The sequence below is a fragment of the Bos indicus genome, chromosome 8 (genome assembly GCF_029378745.1).
Source record: "Bos indicus isolate NIAB-ARS_2022 breed Sahiwal x Tharparkar chromosome 8, NIAB-ARS_B.indTharparkar_mat_pri_1.0, whole genome shotgun sequence".
NCBI classification, from domain to species: domain Eukaryota; kingdom Metazoa; phylum Chordata; class Mammalia; order Artiodactyla; family Bovidae; genus Bos; species Bos indicus.
In genome coordinates this window covers 75,652,854-75,674,079 of record NC_091767.1, presented here as the reverse complement: position 1 = coordinate 75,674,079, position 21,226 = coordinate 75,652,854, and the positions used below count along the sequence as shown (strand labels likewise).

The following is a 21,226-nucleotide window of genomic DNA, read 5'->3' as shown; positions in this document are numbered from 1 at the left end:
TCATGTCCACGAGTTCCCTCGATGCTCATTGGTGAACGGTGTGGGACTGCCGGAGCGCGGGCGTCGGCGCGGGCGTTCGAACCGGCGCTTGGCGACGTTGTCATGGGGATGAGGCCTGGCCTCAGGCTCCAGCTTGTGACCAGAGAGGGCTCCGGTCGCCCGCCTTGGGGCTCTTTCCTCTCAGCGTTGTCTTCAGTCTTCAGACAAGGTTGACCGAGGAGGAGTTTGGAAGCCTCCGAGGTGAGAAATGCGGAAGAGAATCAAGGCGGGTTGGCCTGGTCGAGAGCTTTAGTGCCTGCCCCCGCCGGAGAGGGTGAGCCGGGCGCCCGCCTAGCGCGTGAAGAGGCGGGCAGTTGTAAAGGAAACCGGGAGTTGACGTCTCCCGGTCGGCCATTCACCCACTCGCCTACTCTACTTCCCCGCTTCTTCTGTGAAACCTTTTCTGAGTCTCATAGCCCTGACTGGAACCTCTCAGAGAGCTTCTGTTCTGCCTTGGGTTATTTGTGTACTTCCGTGAACCCGGTTCTTCTCCCTTCTCCCATGTAATTCTGAAGTCTCTGAGGCAAGGCAAGGCAAGGCAAGCATCTTGCATATTTCACACATAGTAGATTTTTAGGAAATATTTGTTGAGTTGAATTTAAGTCACCACAAATAGATTGAATTTCTCTCTATGCCCTGCCCCGTTTTTCCTCCCATACAGAGATTAATTTTTATAGAACTAGGAGGGCATTCTAATCTCAATGCACAAGGACCTGAAAGTTCACGGTTGATCTTTCCACTCTGTGTGAAATGGAGAACGTTTTGGTGGTTTACTGGAACTCTTCCTACCTTGTGGCTTTTAGTCTTGGTCTCCCAGTGTTTTTTATTGAACTTTCTGTTAGTGTTGCTTAAAACAAACCATTCTGTTGTTGCTATATGCCAAGAGACATAATCTCAGTTTCTTAGTGACCCACAGCTATTGTCACATTTTCAGTTTGTTTTGGAAAACGTTTTATTTAAATCCTTTTCTCTTTTGTATTTGTACTCTGCTTTTAGTCTCCTTCAGCACATGTAACAGCTGCTCTGGTAGCCTTTCCATTTATCAGGTGTCCCTGATAGAATTGCATTACCAAGACTGTTGTTTCGTTTTTAACTCATAAGACTATGTGTTGCCATTATGCTTTGCTGATTCTTATATCAAAATCATAGCTCAATGCTGACTTTAATAAAAAGATTGAAAAAAGTTAGGTATAGCAGCTCTGTTCTTAATTACTTTCCTATGACAGTTTGAATAAAACCTTACAGCTAAGTCACAGACCTGTGACATGTAATGGAAGCCCGACTGGGGATTCAGGGTTTGGTCTTGGCTCTAACTCACTCACTATGGTTGGCTTTGCGGGTCATTTAGCTCTTTTAGATTTCTCTTTTTCCATCTGGAAAATCAAAAGGTTAAATTAGATTAGAAGTCCTGTGGCTCTATTATCAATTTAGTCAAGCAGTTGTTGCCAGGTAGATATCACGCACTCAGCCTTCCAGAGACCATACAGCTGGAGGTAATAGCTGCCATTATTGAGCATTTACCATGTGAAAAGCACTGTATCAAGGGCTTTATATAAATATTATATTTTTCTTAGCATAGTACAGTAATGTACTACCCACATACCACTTCGTTAAAAACTTTTGGTTTCTGTTGTAAATGAAAATCTTTAACTATTCATAGTATGGCCTTGGGGCAAACTAGGGTATGGTTCTCTCATCTTCCAATTGAGGAGGAACAGCAGTTTTTTCAGCTGGGCTCCAGTTTTGTTGTTTGTAAAGTGAGTTGAAATATTCTTCTCAGATCTGTTTGCTTTAATTGATAAATTAATCCAGTTTCCTGCACTGGTTCAGCAAACCTATTTATAATTTGTTCAGAGTAGGTCATCAACAGATATTGTTAAATGAGTGATGGATTTCTACTTGTACTTTGAGTGTTGTAATCATTATATACTTCCCAAGATGATGTCTCAAGGACTTTGATGTTTATCATCCTATTAAACAAGAAGACTTTTCCATAAGCATAAACTAATAGGTACCATTCATATTGGAAAAATTCAGTTTTCCACCAGTGTGTCTTTTTTCCCGTGTAGGGAAAAACCACACGTGTCAGGGTTCCCCCTCCCCGCCAAAACAATTCTCCGTGACACCAGCTGGGTGTTCTACAGTTTACCTCAATCCAGCACTGTTTACCTGGAGGTAGTGTCAGATCCTAGAGGTTAAGGGCTTAGTCCCCCAAGACTGCTCCCATACCACTTCAGATACCAGTTACAAGTAGTAAGTCCTCAGATACCCACAACTTCTGTCAGATTTGACTATGAATTGGAGGTTCCCAAGCCTCCTCCTCAGGTTCAATTAATTTGCTACAGCAGCTCCCAGAACTCAGAAAAATGCTGATGTTTACCAGTATATTAAAGGATATGGTAAAGATTCAGATAACAGTCAGATGAAGAGGTAGACAGGACGTGGTCTTGGGAAGGTTTCAAGTGCAGGAGCTTCTGTGCCTGTGGATTTGGGGTATGTCACCCTCTCAGTATGGGTGAAAACACCAACCCAAAAACTCTCTGAACCCTGTGCTTTGGGGATTTTCACGGAGGCTTCATCATACAGACATGATCAGTTATTAACTCCATTGCCAGCCCTTCCCCTGTCTCTGGAGACTAGGAGGTAGTGGCTGAAAATTCTAAGCTTCTCTTTGTGGTTTAGTCTTTCCATCTAGGAGCTGACCCAGAGTTGCCACTAAGAGATACTCCTAGTGCTGTTATCACTTGGGAAGTTACAAGGTTTTAGGAGCTCTGTGCCAGGATCTCAAGGCAGAGACCAATGTATATCTTCTATTCTTACTCTTTGTTTGTTTTTATTTTTTTGAGTGCTTATGTTATTTGATTGCTTATTTAGCACTTTATTACATTATCCCAGTTAATCCTCACAAAAGCAAAAATCTCTTCCAAGTCCCTGTCATTTTTTGCCTGTTTAGCTGCAGGTGACTAGATGAAAAGGTTTTTCTTACTGTAACCATAGCTTTGTCCATAGCAATTTGTTTGTGTGATAGGACCTTCTTTCATTTTCTTGCTCAGAAGCAGTGAGTCAAGGCACTGCCAACTCTGCTATAGTTTTCCTAAGTAATCAAACTATGCCTGATATAAAAGTTTCTATTACCTGTGACTGCAAATGGTATCAAATGCTTTTTTATAGTTTTAAAAATAGTGTAGGGATATTTATGCATTGAATAATTATTGAATGTTTATTATTCCCAGGACTCTTTAGGTTCTAGGGATAAAAAGATTAATAAGACACATTCCTTGACCACAAAATGATATTCTAGTGAAGGAAATAGGCATACTCATAGATAATTAGAACGTAGCTGCAATAATAGAAATATGCAAAAAGTATGATATGAACATAGAAGGGAAATCCAATCGCATCTGGGGAGACCAGAAAAAACTCATTTGTGTTTTAATCAGTGGGTAAGAGAAAGTTAAAGTGAGGTTCCGTGAGAGTCAGAGGAGGCCATTTAAGAGTACAGTGTGAACAAATGCAGGGATAACAGTCTAAGAAGTTGACGGAACTAAGGAGTGAGGTGGGAGAGGAACGGGCTAGACTGTAGAACTTTGTTGTTGTGTCTGACTCTGCGGTCCCCTGGACTGCTGCACACCAGGCTTCCCTGTCTTGTTCTATCAGCTTGCTCAAACTCATGTCCACTGAGTCAGTGATGCCATCGAACCATTTCATCCTCTGTTGCCCCCTTCTCCATCTGCCCTCAGTCTTTCCCAGCATGAGAAGCTTTGTAGGACATGCTAAGGAACTTGGATTTGGCCTTTAGATAGGTGACAGGATGCCACTGAAAGGTTTTAAATAAGGGAGCAGCATGGTCATAACTGTGCTTTCAAAATAATGATCTGGTTCTCTAGTGCAGTCAGTGGCTTGGAGGGGGCAAAACTGGAGGTGAGGAGAGCAATTAAGAGGCATGTGATGATCTAGGTGAACCACCATCTGAGGCCGAACCATTTCTGTGGTAATAGGAATGAGGATATCTAAGGGGAGATGTGACAGATACTTAGGAGATTAAATTGACTGGACCTTCTGATTAGGTTTGGGATTAAAGGGGAGGGAGTCTAAAGATGCTTCCCAGTTTAGTTCTGAGTGTCTAGATAGACCTTTTGTCACTCACCTCACCCCAGCCCCCACTTCTCCAAGGCACAGAGAAATGGAGGAACAGATGTCGTGGGGAGTTAATAGAGTTCGGTTATTGACGAATAGTTTAGATGTTCACTCTTGAGGACATTTTGATGGTGATACCTGCATATTTTTGCTGCAGGTTGGAGGAAAAGATATCTGTAAGATGGTTAGTTTTATTGTGAGGTGAGATAAAGTTACACTGAAATTCTGAAAGTAGCTGGTTAATAATATTGCACGATATCCAGGCCAAAACAACTAGTAGAGATTTCACAAACAATGAGGAGCAGTAGTGTGTCTATTGTAGTCTTTTAAATTACCTGCTTATGTTGAGATTTGATTGGTTAGAACTAGTGGTATAGAATTGTGTAGCCAACATACAGGTATCTGCTGACAAAACAAATTCATATAGCTGTTTTTAATAAATTATCTATGCGTTGGTTTCATTTATATAAAGCGAGGTGATGATAATTGCCATCTCTCACAAAAAGTCTTGGAAGATTAATCAGGTAGCATAATTAATTCAGTTCAGTACAATTGCTCAGTTGTGTCCGACTCTTTTGAGACCCCATGGACTGCAGCATGCCAGGCCTCCCTGTCCATCACCAACTCCCGGAGTTTACTCGGACTTATGTCCATTGAGTCAGTGATGCCATCCAGCCATCTCATACTGTCGTCCCCTTCTCCTCCTGCCTTAGTCTTTCCCAGCATCAGATCCCAGTGAATGGAATTGTTTTAGTTGTTCTTTGTTTTCTCAGCATCATTCCTTTAGAAATAATTTCTGGTGCCATTGTGGTAACAGTTCCCAAAAGAGTATAACCCTGAATAAAAGAATCTCTTATCATCTTCATAATTTATAAAAACTGTAATAGTTATTTTTTCTACAACAATATCATTATAGAAAACCATAACTATATATTATATAAAGTTATGTAACAATAAAAATGTAACTATATAGTAATAGCTATTAACCATGTGAGATGTATTTTATGATAAGTATTTTATAACTGCAAAATGGCAACAAATCTGAAAGTGACCAACATCTACAATTGGATTGTACACGTGTGCTGTTGCTTCAGTGGTGTCCGACTCTATGCAACCCCATTTGTAGCCCACCAGGCTTCTCTGTCCATGGGATTCTCCAGGCTTGAATACTGGAGTGGGTTGCCATGCCCTCCTCCAGGCATCTTCCCAACCCAAAGATCAAATCCATGTTCTTACATCTCCTGCATTGGCAGGTAAGCTTTTTACCACTAGCACCACCACAGTTGGATTAGACCAAGATTTAAAAAATAAAACACCAAGTTTAAACCCAATATTGGTTACCACCTGTTGTGGGGAATTCTTTCAAAATTAAACCTCTATATTTAGAGCAGTACTTGCACTGTTTTAAAATAACTGAGTCCAACAGTTTTGTTATGCTTATTTTTAGGTGATTGCTTCCATGCTTTGCACCAAACTTAGAAATTTTAAAGTGTCATAGTGGGGCTCTTGAATGAAATTGCAGTAATTGCAAAGCATTAGCTACTTAACCATAAACCTTGAAACTTTTTTTTTTCAGTTGCAAAAATAATCTTTCACAAAGTACTTTTGGGTATAACTCATATGATTTGTATCCCAAAATTCACATCTAGCCTTAAGAATTACATTAGGAATCATATTCTTATCCCTTTGCAGCTGTTGTTTTAAGCAGGTGTCTAGTATCCCTTTCTTAAGACCAATGGTCTATAGATAGAACAATATCTGGAGCTTGAAATAACTTAATTCCCTTGTTGGAGGAAGAGTATATACTCTATTATCCACCTTTTAACCTCCCACTGGCAATATTGAATTCTTGTGTTCTTAATTAGGGATCTTATGCCTATTGTAGGGTACACAAACGTCTTAACGCAGTTTCATGGAGAATATTGGATTTGTATTGTACGCAGTTACTAACAGTACTGTGTGCCTTTGTTTTTTAAGTGAAGTGAAGTTGCTCAGTCGTGGCCGACTCTGCGACCTCGTGGACTGTAGCCTACCAGGCTTCTCCATCCATGGGATTCTCCAGGCAAGAATACTGGAGTGGGTTACCATTTCCTTCTCCAGGGGATCTTCCCGACCCAGGGATCGAACCTGGGTCTCCCGCATTGGAGACAGACGCTTTAACCTCTGAGCCACCAGGGAAAGAAGTGGTCATTATTACCTAGGGCCAGATGGATGGGTGGTTTAGTACTACACATACTAAAAAGACATATACTTAAAGGCTTTGAAACTTTAAATGGGTGAGCTGTATGGTATATGAATTATATCTCAATACAGTTGTTATATAGATATGTATTTTTTAAGTGGCTATTGTCACAATTTAGGGGAACTCAGATAAAGAAATACTTCTTGGCAGTCAGAAGCTATTTTAGTCCTTGTATAATATTTCACATCGCCTCTATATTAATGAGAGCATATAGTATGTTCTTATGCCTGCTGACCTGCCTATGTAGTCCCTTACTTTCAGAATCAGTATATTCATTTAAAACGTATATAACTCAGTAAGTAGAAAGTGGAAAATAGTAAGGTGTTTGAAAAGACCACTGAGGTTTAGCCTATCAAAGCTGTGTGACCTTAGGCAAGTCACTTAATCATTCAGAGCCTCAGATACCACGTAAAATGAAGGTGTTGAAGCAGATCCTAGTTCTCAAACTCTGATGTACACAGGGCTAACCAATTAATGGAAATGAATAAAGTTGGTAGGTATAAAGGAATGGGGAGCAGAGGGACTATGGTGTATAGGGTAGTATATGTCCTTCTAAAAGAGTACAGCCGTTACTTAATTTTAATTGTTCCTGCTTTTTACATATTGCAATTAAAAAAATTTTAAACATTCAAGCCAGACTACAAGGTGTGAGGAAATCCTTCATGGGCCTAGTATTATAGCCCAGTCATGTCCAGCTCTTTGCAACCCCATGGGCTGCAGCACACCAGGCCTCCCTGTCCTTCAACCATCTCCCAAAGTTTGCCCAAGTTCACATCCATTGCATTGGTGATACCGTCTAGCCATCTCATCCTCTGATGCCCTAAATCAGCTATAGACAGGATGATCGCTGTTGACGGGAAAGCTGTAGGATTCTTTTTTCCCCGTTTATCTTAATATAAATATTATGTGATACACTCCAAAGGGTATTATGAAGCATATATATGTAAGTTACAAAGCATAATACAAAATGAATAAATACCTAAGACCTAGCAGATAATATCCTGTATTCTCTTCCTGTTCACCATTTTCTTGCTCTTCCATCAGAAATAACCTTTATCCTACATTTTCTATTTTGATGCCTAAATAATGCAGTGGATTTGCTTGCTTTTGAAGCCTTAGGAAAAGGGACATTGTTTTTTGGGATTTGTTTTTTTCCTCATGATGTTTCTGAGATTTGGTAAGTTGTTCAGTATAGTTTGTTCTCTTACCACTACTGTATAATGTTCCATTGTTTGAATATACCCAAGTTTGTTTATCCTCCTGCCAGTGGGCGTTCAGGTTATTTTGTTTTTGGCTTTTGTGAACAGTGCTGCTCTGAACATTTTCTGTGTGTGCCTCGTGAAGCTCCCGTGCATGGGTTTTTCTAAGGATTATACCTAAGAGTTGAGTTGCTTGGTTGTAGGCTGTATAAACACTCAACTTTGTAAGATAACACCACACTGGTTTTCAGTGTTCTTTACCCCCATAATCCTTTGTTCTGAATGTTCTCCATAAATCTCCCTTCTTTAATTTGTTTTCTATTCTGCCACACATTTTTCCCCTTAGTGAAGATAACCTGCCTCACTGCCCCTTATTTTCTCTTTCTGGAAAGCCTTATGTTCTCTGCCGTTTCATTAAAAATGTTTCCTCTAACATAATTGAATCATATTTAGAAGTAAATATTACTCTTTTACAGTTACATTATAAATAACTTCCTAAAAGTGCCCTTAAAAGGCTTTTCCATTCAGAATATTTATTTTAAAATTTAATGGTCTTTTAAAGAGCTTTGTAAGTTGTGTTTGTCAGGTTTGATCTAGGATTAATTATATTTAAGTTCTGTTTACTGTGTGTGTGTTTTTAATTACCTCAAAAATGATCTGGTTATTTCTAGCATTTGTGAACTTTTAATTGTTTCTGGGGTTGCTCAGCATAAATAATTTGAAATTTTGTTGTTGAATGTAGTGAATTTTTTTAAACTTGAGAACATGAGTTATTTCTGAAATAACTTTGAATATTTCAAAGGCTGTGACACATAAATGTTACCAACTTTTGTTTTTTCTACCATAAAAGTTACCCCAAACCATATTTTACTTTCCTCTTCATTGTATTGTTTATAACAAAAATAAATACCCCTTTAAAGAATTATTTAGTTTAATATAAAAATAACAAAGATTATTTGATACTATGAAATACATGGACAAATGAATCAGATTTTCTGTTTTAAACAGGGTGATTTATTTAAAATTAGTGAGGGTAGAGTTCCTAATATTCTTAATAAAATGAAACTGGCTTTAGTTTATGCATTATTAGGCTTATATTGAATTACTTCTTAAAAACTATGGACATAAACACCCACCTGGAACATGTTCAGTATGTTCTTCTAATTTATTCAACCAAAGCTCTTGAGATTTTCATTCTGGGCTACAAGAGTCTAAAAAATAACTCAGCCTGTACATTCTTAACAGCTCTTGACCACAGCCTAAATCTCCACAGAAACTTTCAATACATTTTCTTGATTTCTTCCGTGGTTAATTTTGTTTTTGTTAATTATAGACATAAATGTTTTAGGAGAAATGCTTTTCTCTTTTAGATGCTAGTGTAACATCTAAAATTTAATGATACCGGGTTTCTTTTTGGAGTGGTAAAAATGTTCTAAAATTAAATTGTGGTGATGGTTGCTACAACTCTGTGAACGTACTAAAAACTATTGAATCATACACTTTAAATGGGTGAGTTTTATGGTATGTGAATTATATCTCAATAAAGTTACTAAGGTGAACTCCGGGAGGCCTGGCGTGCTGCGATTCATGGGGTCACAAAGAGTCAGACACGACTGAGCGACTGAACTGACGGGGGTGTATTGACCCTTTTTTTTCCTTTTTCTCTTTGATAGTTTAAGTATTTGAAATGGCCATGAATTTGAGAAACTGAAAATAGCTTGGCTGTTTTAGAACTTGGGCAATTTTCCCCCAGTTTTTCTGATTGACCAGGAATATATAGACCGTAGATTTAGATTGTCTACTTTTATAGTGAGCAAAAACTTATTGGAAATATTGAATAGTCTTAAGGGACTTCCCTGGTGGTTCAGTGGCTAAGACTCTGGGCTCCCAGTGCAGGGGCCCTGGGTTTGATCCCTGCTCAGGGAACTAGATCCCACGTGGTACAGCGAAGATCCCATGTGCTGCAACTAAGACCTGGTGCAGCCAAATAAATAAATACTTTTTTCAAAAAAAGAAAATTGAGATTTTGAATTGACATTTATACAGTCAAGCAGCAGTAGAATGTGATATTTTCTTCAAATTTGTTTCACTATTCATTTTTCTGTTAAATTAGACTGATTTAAGAAAAGTTTTCCTTATTAGTAGATGTCATTTAGGTCAGTGAAAAAAGCTATGAAAAATAGTATAATCATTTTAACTTTTTCCCAAAGGCCTAAGAAAGGAAAAATCCTCCAAATTTCAATCTGTGTATATTAAATAGATTTAAACTAACAATGACACTATATGATTTTATTTTATGAAAAATTGCAGAAAATACACTCGCCGTAGTGACAGAAAACAAATCAAAGATTAGCTGGGACCATGGGTGGAGGAGAGGATCGACTCCCAAGGGGGCACTGGGAATTCTCTTGATGGAACTGTCTTGGTTGTATTGGTATTTTGATTGATATAGTGGTTACATGAGTATGTATTTGTCAGAACTTATGAAACTGTACTAAAATTGGTCTAGTTTGTTATACATAAATTATACCTTAGTATTTTGATATGTAGCATCATCTAATATGTCTATATAATATATAGTAACTAGGTGTTTGGACTTCCTTGCTGGCGCAGTGGTAAAGAATCCACCTGTCCATGAAGGAGAGGCAAGTATTTGTACAGTTGTTAGCAATGAAATAATACTAAGTTAGTAGAAGCCTACACATAGTACTACTATTAATCAGTGTATTTTGCAAGTGTAATTCCTCTACTTTCGTATCTCTAATCTCTTACCTTTTGATTCTCTTACATATTCAACTTTTTATAAATCAAATAATAGAAACCATCTTTTAATAGTTCTAAAAATGTTCTAAAAATAGTTCTTTAATATGATGTCTTTGTTTCTGCTAAGTCAACACTTCTTACAAGCCAGGTACAGTGACCCAGTGCTGAGTAAGAGCATGGCTCCATTTGTATGGAGTACTTTAAAATTTTCAAGTTAGTTTTACATAAATATTTTATCACATCCTTTGAGAGGGGGAAATGAAACTCAGAGAAACTAAGTGATTTTGCCCAAGGTTACACAGCTAAATGACTGAGAGTTATCTGATTTCAAGTTCAGTTTCAGGCAGTTTAGGTGGGTAGAGTTACATAGTTTAGATAGATGAATGAAAAGTTTGAGGGGACATGTTAAATAGTTGGATCTTATCCACATCCTGGAATGTGAATCAGCTTCCTTAATTATGTATAAAGTTGCATGAATTCCCCTTCCAGTTTATTTTCTCTGCCACCAGGATAAGAAAATTTGAATTTCTGCCAACTGGATTTCTTCCAAGACTCTATTTCTGATTGTTACCCCAACAGCTGAGACCTAGCATTCTCTGGGTTTGTCACAAAGGAGCACTGCATACTTGTGGCATTGAACGTGAGTGGGCCCTCATGTAAAAATCTGCCCATCTGACCTCCACTGGGTTTTATTGATTTGCAGGACATTTTCCTGGTGGAGGCAGCTGTGAGAGATACCATGCTGCAGCACAGATCTGCAGGAAGCAGCCATTCTGCTGAGCAGGGTACATAGTGGGCCTCTTAGGGGAGCTGGCAGTGAGCTGTCTTTGCAGCTGCTTTTGAGTGAGGCAGCATGGAATAGTGCAAAGAACCTGGGACTAGCCATGAGAAGACCTAAGTTTGAATCTGAGAACTGTTCCTTGAGAGCTATGTTAAAATTTGGGCAACTCACTGATTCATTCTAGTCTTTTTCCGCCTGAGTAAAATGAGGGTGTGACATGTGCATTATGGATGAGTCTCATAATCATTATGCTAAATAAAAGGACCCACATACAAAAGAGAATATATTGTATAATTCCATTTACATAAGCTTTCAGAAAAGCAAACTTATATGTAATGACAGAAACATCATACAGATCAGTTCAGTTCAGTCGCTCAGTCATGTCTGACTCTTTACGACCCCATGGACTCAGCACGCCAGGCGTTCCTGTCTATCACCAACTCCTGGAGCTTGCTCAAACTCATGCCATCGAGTCAGTAATGCCATCCAGCCATCTCATTATCTGTCATCCCCTTCTCCTCCTGCCTTCAGTCTTTCCCAACATCAGGGTCTTTTCCAAGGAATCAGATCAGTCGTTGGCTAGGGCCAAAGGCAGAGGGATGGAGTGCAAAGAGATGTGAGGAATCTTCTGAAGGTGATGGAAATATTCTGTATTTTAATTGTAGTGATGGTTTTACGGGTGTTTACAACTGTCAGAACTCATGGAATTGTACCCTGTCGTGCACTCACACCCAAAAGGAGATTTTGAAGCTGTTTCGGAGCTTAATAAGAAAGAATTGAGGGAATTCCCTGGCAGTCCATGGTTAGGACGCCACACTCCCACTGCAGGGGACATAGGTTCTATCCCTGATAGGGAACTAAGATCCTTGTGCCTTGTGGTTCACCAAAAAAAAAAGACAAAGAATTGAAATAGATTTGGATTATTTACCATGGGTACAGGAGGAGAGAAAAGCAACCCAGTGAAGTCACAGCTAATGTAACAGGAAAGCTCAAACACTAAGCAAAATCAATAGTCATCCACCTTGACCTCTAACTCATCTTTTATCAGTTTGCTATTTTTGTCTGAATCTTTAGAAACTAGTAATAGTAGGGGACGTTTAAAATCAGACAGATTTCTTAAAATACCTAATTTACTAAAAATTTTTATCTATATTCCATTGTCTGGTCATTCTACTTCTTAGTGATTATTATATCCTATCACTTTTATATTGAAGCACTACACTGACATCCTCATTGTCACAGTGCAACAAAGGTGTCAGTGGTACATTTTTAACTTCAGTATGTAAGAAGGGCTGTAAGAAATAAAATGATTTGCTCTTCTCAGCCCCCAAATTCTCATCTTGTTTTCTATTAATGATTGTAAATGCCTCAACATCCTTCTTAATAAAGCTTTCCAGAAGCCACAACTAATTTTTGGAGTTGACACTGAAGTCAGAAATTGACCTAGAGAGAATATTTAGTAACTCAAATATGCAGTAGTTCATATATGAGTAGTTGCTCAATTGTGTCTGACTCTTTGCACCCCCATGAACCGCAGCATGACAGGCCTCCCTGTCCATCACCAACTCCTGGAGTTTACCCAAACTCATGTCCATTGAGTTCGTGATGCCATCCAACCATCTCATCCTCTCTCGTCCCCTTCTCCTCCTGCCCTCAATCTTTCCCAGCATCAGGGTCTTTTCCAGTGAGTCAGCTCTTTGCATCAGGTGGCCAAAGTATTGGAGTTTCAGCTTCAGCATCAGTCCTTCCAATGAACACCCAGGACTGATCTCCTTTAGGATGGACTAGTTGGATCTCCTTGCAGCCCAAGGGACTCTCAAGAGCCTTCAACACCACAGCTCAAAAGCATCAATTCTTCTGCGCTCAGCTTTCTTTGGATGTCCAACTCTCACATCCATACATGACTACTGGAAAAACCATAGCCTTGACAAGACAGACCTTTGTTGACAAAGTAATGTCTCTGCTTTTTAATATGCTATCTAGGTTTATCATAACTTTCCTTCCAAGAAGTAAGTGTCTCAATTTCATGGCTGCAATCACCATCTGCACTGATTTTGGAGCCCCAAAAAATAAAGTCAGCCACTGTTTCCACTGTTTCCCCATCTATTTGCCATGAAGTAATGTGACCAGATGCCATGATCTTCGTTTTCTGAATGTTGAGCTTTAAGCCAGCTTTTTCATTCTCTTCTTTCGCTTTTATCAAGAAGCTCTTTAGTTCTTCTTCACTTTCTGCCATAAGGGTTGTGTCATCTGCATATCTGAGGTTATTGATATTTCTCCTGGCAATCTTGATTCCAGCTTGTGCTCGTCCAGCCCAGCATTTCTCATGATGTACTCTGTATATGAGTTAAATAAGCAGGGTGACCATATACAGCCTTGACGTACTCCTTTTCCTATTTGGAACCAGTCTGTTGTTCCATGTCCAGTTCTAACTGTTGCTTCCTGACCAGCATATAGGTTTCTCAAGAGGCAGGTCAGGTGGTCTGGTATTCCCATCTCTTTCAGATTTTTCCACAGTTGATTGTTATCCACACAGTCAAAGGCTTTGGCCTAGTCAATAAAGCAGAAATAGATGTTTTTCTGGAACTCTCTTGCTTTTTCCATGATGTTGGCAATTTGATCTCTGGTTCCTTGGCCTTTTCTAAAACCAGCTTGAACATCAGGAAGTTCACGGTTCACATATTGCTGAAGCCTGGCTTGGAGAATTTTGAGCATTAGTTAACTAGCATGTGAGATGAGTGCAATTGTGTGGTAGTTTGAGCATTCTTAGGGCTTCCCTTGTAGCTCAGTTGGTAAGGAATCTGCCTGCAGTGCAGGAGACCCGGGTTCAATTCCTGGGTTGGAAAGATCCCCTGGAGAAGGAAATGGCAACCCACTCCAGTATCCTTGCCTGGAAAATCTCATGGACAGAAGAGCCTGGTAGGCTGCAGTCCATGGGGTCAAAAAGAGTTGGACACGACTGAGGGACTAACACTTGAGCATTCTTTGGCATTGCCTTTCTTTGGGATTGGAATGAAAACCGACCTTTTCCAGTCCTGTGGCCACTGCTGATTTTTCCAAATTTGCTGACATACTGAATGCAACACTTGCACAGCATCATCTTTTAGGATTTGAAATAACTCAACTGTAATTCCACCACCTCCACTAGCTTTGTTCATAGAGATGCTTCCTACAGCCCACTTGACTTCACATTCCAGGATGTCTGGCTCTAGGTGAGTGATATGCAGTAAGTAGTGTCTATTCTAGATTAGCTACTTGTGGCTATATAGAATTCTTCCTATCTCCAAAGGGAAGATAAAGGCCATTGTCGTTGTGCTCATTCTTTTCCCTCTTTTGCTAATGCCCAGGCCCTCTCTGCTTAAGACAGGCATACATAACCTTTAGCTGGATGTGGGACAAAGGGCAGTTACTTCCAAAACAGAAATACATATTTCTTGAAAGAAAGCTTATTTTAGATTTTGGCCAGGAAATATACAAGATGAAACTCTCAAAGACTAAGACAATTGATTGAAACACTTGAAATATATAAAAACCCATGAGTTAATAATGAATTTGAATTCCCCCCACCAAAAGAAACAAAAGCAAAACTCCAAAAGAACTCATTGGACACCATCCAAAATAACTAGCCATTACTTAAGTCTGAAAATTAGAAATTAGAAAGAACACTCTTATGCCTGCCTTCATGTGCAGACTCTACTTTGGATAATCAAATGGCCCTAGTTGTTGACAGAAAGTTTTTCTTTACAGGAAAATTCCAAAAAGAGTGATAGGTGCAGAAAACCACCGTTTTGCAATCCCAGTGAAATGATTGAGGCAGGTAACAGTCATCAGTGGATGAAACCATTGGATTATTTGGTTGATGAGAGTACTTTGCAATGAAGGAAATCAGTCTGCAATTTGCAGACATTGAATGTATTCTGGTGTGATATACTATGAAGCACATGGTAACACCTATGAAATACTTTTGCCCAAATTGTGGAACTTGATCCACATATAGAGTTGCCAGATTAAGCCAGCATAAAAAATAGGACACTTAGATAAATGTGAATTTCAGATGAACAATGAGGAATTTTTTTAGTGTAGTATATCCCAAACTTTGGAGAAGGCAATGGCACCCCACTCCAGTACTCTTGCCTGGAAAATCCCATGGACAGAGGAGCCTGGTAGGCTGCAGTCCATGAGGTCGCTAAGAGTCGGACACGACTGAGCGACTTCACTTTCACGCATTGGAGAAGGAAATGGCAACCCACTCCAGTGTTCTTGCCTGGAGAATCCCAGGGACGGCGGAGCCTAGTGGGCTGCCATCTATGGGGTCGCACAGAGTCAGACACGACTGAAGCGACTTAGCAGCAGCAGCAGCAGCATCCCATACTTAGGACATATTTGGTTTCTGTGTTAAGTCAGTGGAATATAAAGGAAAAAAGAAAGAATGGGGTACTGCCCAGTGAGAAAAAAGGAGACATAACAGTGAAATTCATGATCCTTGTTTTTATCCTGATTTGAACAAAAAAATACTTTTGTATTTTTATATAAATATATAAAATATTATATATATTTTAAAGATACTTTAAAATATATATGCATTATATGTTTAAATATAAATAGAGATTTTCTTTTAGATAATTGGGTAAATTATATTATGGGTGGAATATAAAATACCAAAGAATTAGTTTTAAATTTACTAGGTATAATAATGGCACTAGGATTACATTACAAAATATCTGTTTAGAAAATTTAGAAGTGAAATGACATATCTGCGGCCGCTGCTGCTGCTGCTGCTAAGTCGCTTCAGTCGTGTCTGACTCTGTGCGACCCCATAGACGGCAGCCCACTAGGCTCCGCCGTCCCTGGGATTCTCCAGGCAAGAACACTGGAGTGGGTTGCCATTTCCTTCTCCAATGCGTGAAAGTGAAGTCACTCAGTTGTGTCCGACTCTTAGCGACCCCAATGACATAACTAGGATTTACTTTTAAAATAGTCCAGCAAAGGAAAGAAAGAATAGGAGAAGCAAGTGTGGGAAATTTTGATAACTGAAGAATCTATGGGTAGATAACATGGGAGTTCATGGTACAATTCTGCTTACTTTTGTGATGTTTGAAATTTTTTATAAGGAAAGTATTTTAAAATGCTATAGGTAGATCATTATGCCTGCTATTTGCCGGGCACTTAGTAAATGCTTTACAGAATCTGTGTGCTGCATAATGAAAACATTTATAGAATACTTTTTAAAAAATTTTTATTTTTTTGATTGCAGTGGGTCTTCATTGATGTGCACGGGCTTTCTCTCACTCTGGTGAGTGGAAGCTACTCTCAAGTTGTGGTGCACGGGCTTCTCATTGAGGTGGCTTCTCTTGTTGCAGAGCACAGACTCTAGAGCATGCAGGCTTCAGTAGTTGCAGATCTTGGGCTCCAGAGCACAGACTCAGTAGTTGTGGTACACAGGCTTACTTGCTTCATGGTGTGTGGAATCTTCCTGAACCAAGGATCAAACCTGTGTCTCCTGCATTGGGAGGCAGACTGTTAACAACTGGACCACCAGGGAAGTCCCTGTTTTTTTGTTTTCTTATGGATCTGGGATGGGGCTCAGGTATCTATATTTCTTAAAGTTCCTGGAATGATTCTGATCATTATCCCAGAAGAAGGGAGGAGCTGGACTTTTTGTGACATGGAAAGAAATGTGATACAAAGCATATCTATTTAAAAAAATTTTTTTGGAGTATAGTTGATTTACAATGTTGTATTGATTTTTGATGTACAGCAAAGTAGATCACCTTGTTGTGGTGAAGGGGCTTTCATAACTCAATAAAGCTATGAGCCATGCTGTGCAGGACCACCCAAGACAGACAGGTCATAGTGAAGAGTTCTGACAGAACATCCAGTGGAGGAGGAAATGGCAACCCAGTCCAGTATTCTTGCCGCGAGAACATGAACAGTATATAAAGGCAAAAAGACATGACACTGGAAGACCCCTCAGGTCAGAAGGTGTCCAGTATGCTACTGGGGAAGAATGGAGGTCAATTACTAATAGCTCCAGATAGAATGAAGCAGCTGGGCCAAGAGGAAACAACGCTCAGTTATGGACGTGTCTCGTGGTGAAAGTAGGGTCTAATGTTATAAAGAACAATATTGCATAGGAACCTGGAATGTTAGGTCCATGAATCAAGGTAAATTGGACATGGTCAAGAAGGAGACAGCAGTGTTGAACGTCAACATCTTTAGGAATCACTGAACTAAAATGGATGAGAATGGGCAAATTTAATTCAGATGACCATTATATTTACTTCTGTGGGCAAGAATCCCTTAGAAGAAATGGAGTAGCCCTCATAGTCAACAAAAGAATCTGAAATCCAGTACTTGGGTACAATTTCAAAAACAACAGAATCTCATTTCGTTTCCAAGGTAAAACATTCAGTATTACAGTAATTCAAGTCTACGCCTCAACTACTGATGTTGAGGAAGCTGATGTTGAATGGTTCCATGAAGACCTATAAAACCCTCTAGAAATAACACTAAAAAAAAGATGTCTGTGTAATCATAGGGGATTGGAATGCAAAAGTAGGAAATCAAGAGATAACCTGGAATAACAAGCAAGTTTGGCCTTGAAGTACAAAATGAAGCAGGGCAAAGGCTAACAGTCTTGTCAAGAGAACATGCTTGCCATACCAAATACGCTTTTCCAACAACACAAGAGACAGCCTACACATGGACATCACCAGATGGTCAGTACCAAAATCAGATTGATTATGTTCTTTGTAGTCAAAGATGGAGAAGTGCTATACAGTCAGCAGGAACAAGACCGGGAGCTGACTGTGGCTCAGATCATGAACTCCTTATTGAAAAATTCAGGCTTAAATTGAAGAAAGTGTGAAAAGAAGAGAAGCGAAAAGCAAAGGAGAAAAGGAAAGATATAAACATCTGAATGCAGAGTTCCAGAGAATAGCAAGAAGAGATAAGAAAGCCTTCTTCAGCGATGAATGCAAAGAAATAGAGGAAAACAACAGAATGGGAAAGACTAGGGATCTCTTCAAGAAAATCAGAGATACCAAAGGAACATTTCATGCAAAGATGGGCTCGATAAAGGACAGAAATGGTATGGACCTAACAGAAGCAGAAGATATAAGAAGAGATGGCAAGAATACACAGAAGAACTGTACAAAAAAGATCTTCACGACCCAGATAATCACGATGGTGTGATCACTGACCTAGAGCCAGACATCCTGGAATGTGAAGTCAAATGGGCCTTAGAAAACATCACTATGAACAAAGCTAGTGGAGGTGATGGAATTCCAGTTGAGCTATTCCAAATCCTGAAAGATGATGCTGTGAAAGTGCTACACTCAATATGCCAGCAAATTTGGAAAACTCAGCAGTGGCCACAGGACTGGAAAAGGTCAATGTTCATTCCAATCCCAAAGAAAGGCAATGCCAAAGAATGCTCAAACTACTGCACAATTGCACTCATCTCACATGCTAGTAAAGTAATGCTCAAAATTCTCCAAGCCAGGCTTCAGCAATATATGAACCGTGAACTTCCTGATGTTCAAGCTGGTTTTAGAAAAGGCAGAGGGACCAGAGACCAAATTGCCAACATCTGCTGGATCATGGAAAAAGCAAGAGAGTTCCAGAAAAGCATCTATTTCTGCTTTATTGACTATGCCAAAGCCTTTGACTGTGTGGATAACAATCAACTGTGGAAAATTCTTTTTTTTTTTTTTTGGAAAATTCTGAAAGAGATGGGAATACCAGACCACCTGATCTGCCTCTTGAGAAGATTTTGTATGCAGGTCAGGAAGCAACAGTTAGAACTGGACATGGAACAACAGACTGGTTCCAAATAGGAAAAGGAGTTTGTCAAGGCTGTATATTGTCACCCTGTTTATTTAACTTCTATGCAGAGTACATCATGAGAAACGCTGGACTGGAAGAAACACAAACGGGAATCAAGATTACCAGGAGAAATATCAGTAACCTCAGATATGCAGATGACACCACCCTTATGGCAGAAAGTGAAGAGGAACTCAAAAGCCTCTTGATGAAAGTGAAAGTGGAGAGTGAAAAAGTTGGCTTAAAGTTCAACATTCATAAAACAAAGATCATGGCATCCGGTCTCATCACTTCATGGGAAATAGATGGGGAAACAGTGGAAACAGTGTCAGACTTTATTTTTGGGGGGCTCCCAAATCAGTACAGATGGTGACTGCAGCCATGAAATTAAAAGACGCTTACTCCTTGGAAGGAAAGTTATGACCAACCTAGATAGCATATTCAAAAGCAGAGACATTACTTTGCCAACAAAGGTCTGTCTTGTCAAGGCTATGGTTTTTCCAGTGGTCATGTATGGATGTGAGAGTTGGACTGTGAAGAAGACTGAGTGCCGAAAAATTGATGCTTTTGAACTGTGGTGTTGGAGAAGACTCTTGAGAGTCCCTTGGACTGCCAGGAGATCCAACCAGTCCATTCTGAAGGAGATCAGCCCTGGGATTTCTTTGGAAGGAACGATGCTAAAGCTGAAACTCCAGTACTTTGGCCACTTCATGCGAAGAGTTGACTCATTGGAAAAGACTCTGATGCTGGGAGGGATTGGGGGCAGGAGGAGTAGGGGACGACAGAGGATGAGATGGCTGGATGGCATCACTGACTTGATGGACGTGAGTCTGAGTGAACTCCGGGAGTTGGTGATGGACAGGGAGGCCTGGCGTGCTGCGATTCATGAGGTCGCAAAGAGTTGGACATGACTGAGCGACTGATCTGTTTGATCTGAGGGAAAACCACTAGGCCATTAAGGTATGACCTTAATCAAATCCCTTATCATTATACAGTAGAGGTGACAGATAGATTTAAGGGATTAGATCTGGTAGACAGAGTGCCTGAACTATGGACACAGATTCGTAACATTGTACAGGAGCCAATGACCAAAAACATCCCCAAGAAAAAGAAATGCAAGTTGTCTGGGGAGGCTTTACAAATAGCTGAGGAAAGAATAGAAAGAAAAGGCAAAGGAGAAAGGGAAAGATTTACCCAACTGAATACAGAGTTTCAGAGAATAGCAAGGAGAGATAAGAAGGCCTTCTTCAATGAACAATGCAGAGAAATAGAGGAAAACAATAGAATGGGAAAGACTAGACATCTCTTTGAGAAAACTGGAGATATCAAGGGAACATTTCATGCAAGGATGAGCACAGTAAAGGACAGAAATGTTAAGGACCTAACAGAAGCAGAAGAGGTTAAGAAGAGGTGGCAAGAATACACAGAAGAACTATACAAAAATAATCTTAACAACTTGGATAACCATGATGGTGCAATCACTCTAGAGCCAGACATCCTGGAATGTGAAGTCAAGTGGGCCTTTGGAAGCATCACTACGAACAAAACTAGAGGAGATGATAAAATTCCAGCTGAGCTATTTCAAATCCTAAACGATGATGCTGTTTAAGTGCTGCACTCAATATGTTAGCAAATTTGGACACTTAGCAGTGGCCACAGGACTGGAAAAGGTCAGTTTTCATTCTATTCTTAAAGACAATGCCAAAGAATATTCAAGCTACTGTACAATTGTGCTCATTTCACATGCTAGCAAGATTATGCTCAAAATGCTTCAAGCTAGGTTTCAGCAGTATGTGAACCAAAAACTTACAGATCTACAAGCTGATTTTAAAAAAGGCAGAGGAACCAGAGATTAAATTGCCAACATTCGTTGGATCATGGAGGAAGCAAAGGAATTCCAGAAAAACATCTGCTTCACTGACTATACTAAAGACTTTATGTGGATTACAACAAACTATGGAAAATTCTTAAAGAGATAGGAGTACCAGATAACTTTACCTGCCTCCTGATAAACCTGTATGAAGGCCAAGAAGGAACGGTTAGTACCAGACATGGAACAACAGATTGGTCCAAATTGGGAAAGAAGTATGTTAAGACTGTAAATTGTCACCCAGGTTATTTAACTTCTTTGGAGAGTACATCATGTGAAATGTTGGGCTGGATGACTCAGAAGCTGGAATCAGGATTGCTGGAAGAAATATCAATAACCTCAGATATGCAGATGAAACCACCCTTATGGTA

At 39.7% G+C, this 21,226-nt stretch overlaps 1 protein-coding gene across 3 annotated transcripts in view; it reads left to right on the top strand.

Annotated features, from left to right (window-relative positions):
* The first annotated feature begins 19 nt into the window (after positions 1-19).
* KIF24 (kinesin family member 24) overlaps positions 20-21,226 on the top strand; it is a 72,399-nt gene continuing 51,192 nt past the window's right edge. For all 3 annotated transcript variants that reach the window (XM_019966418.2, XM_070795008.1, XM_019966417.2), the window contains exon 1: positions 20-240. The gene's annotated coding sequence lies outside the window, so the exon portion shown is untranslated. The remainder of the gene's footprint in view (positions 241-21,226) is intronic.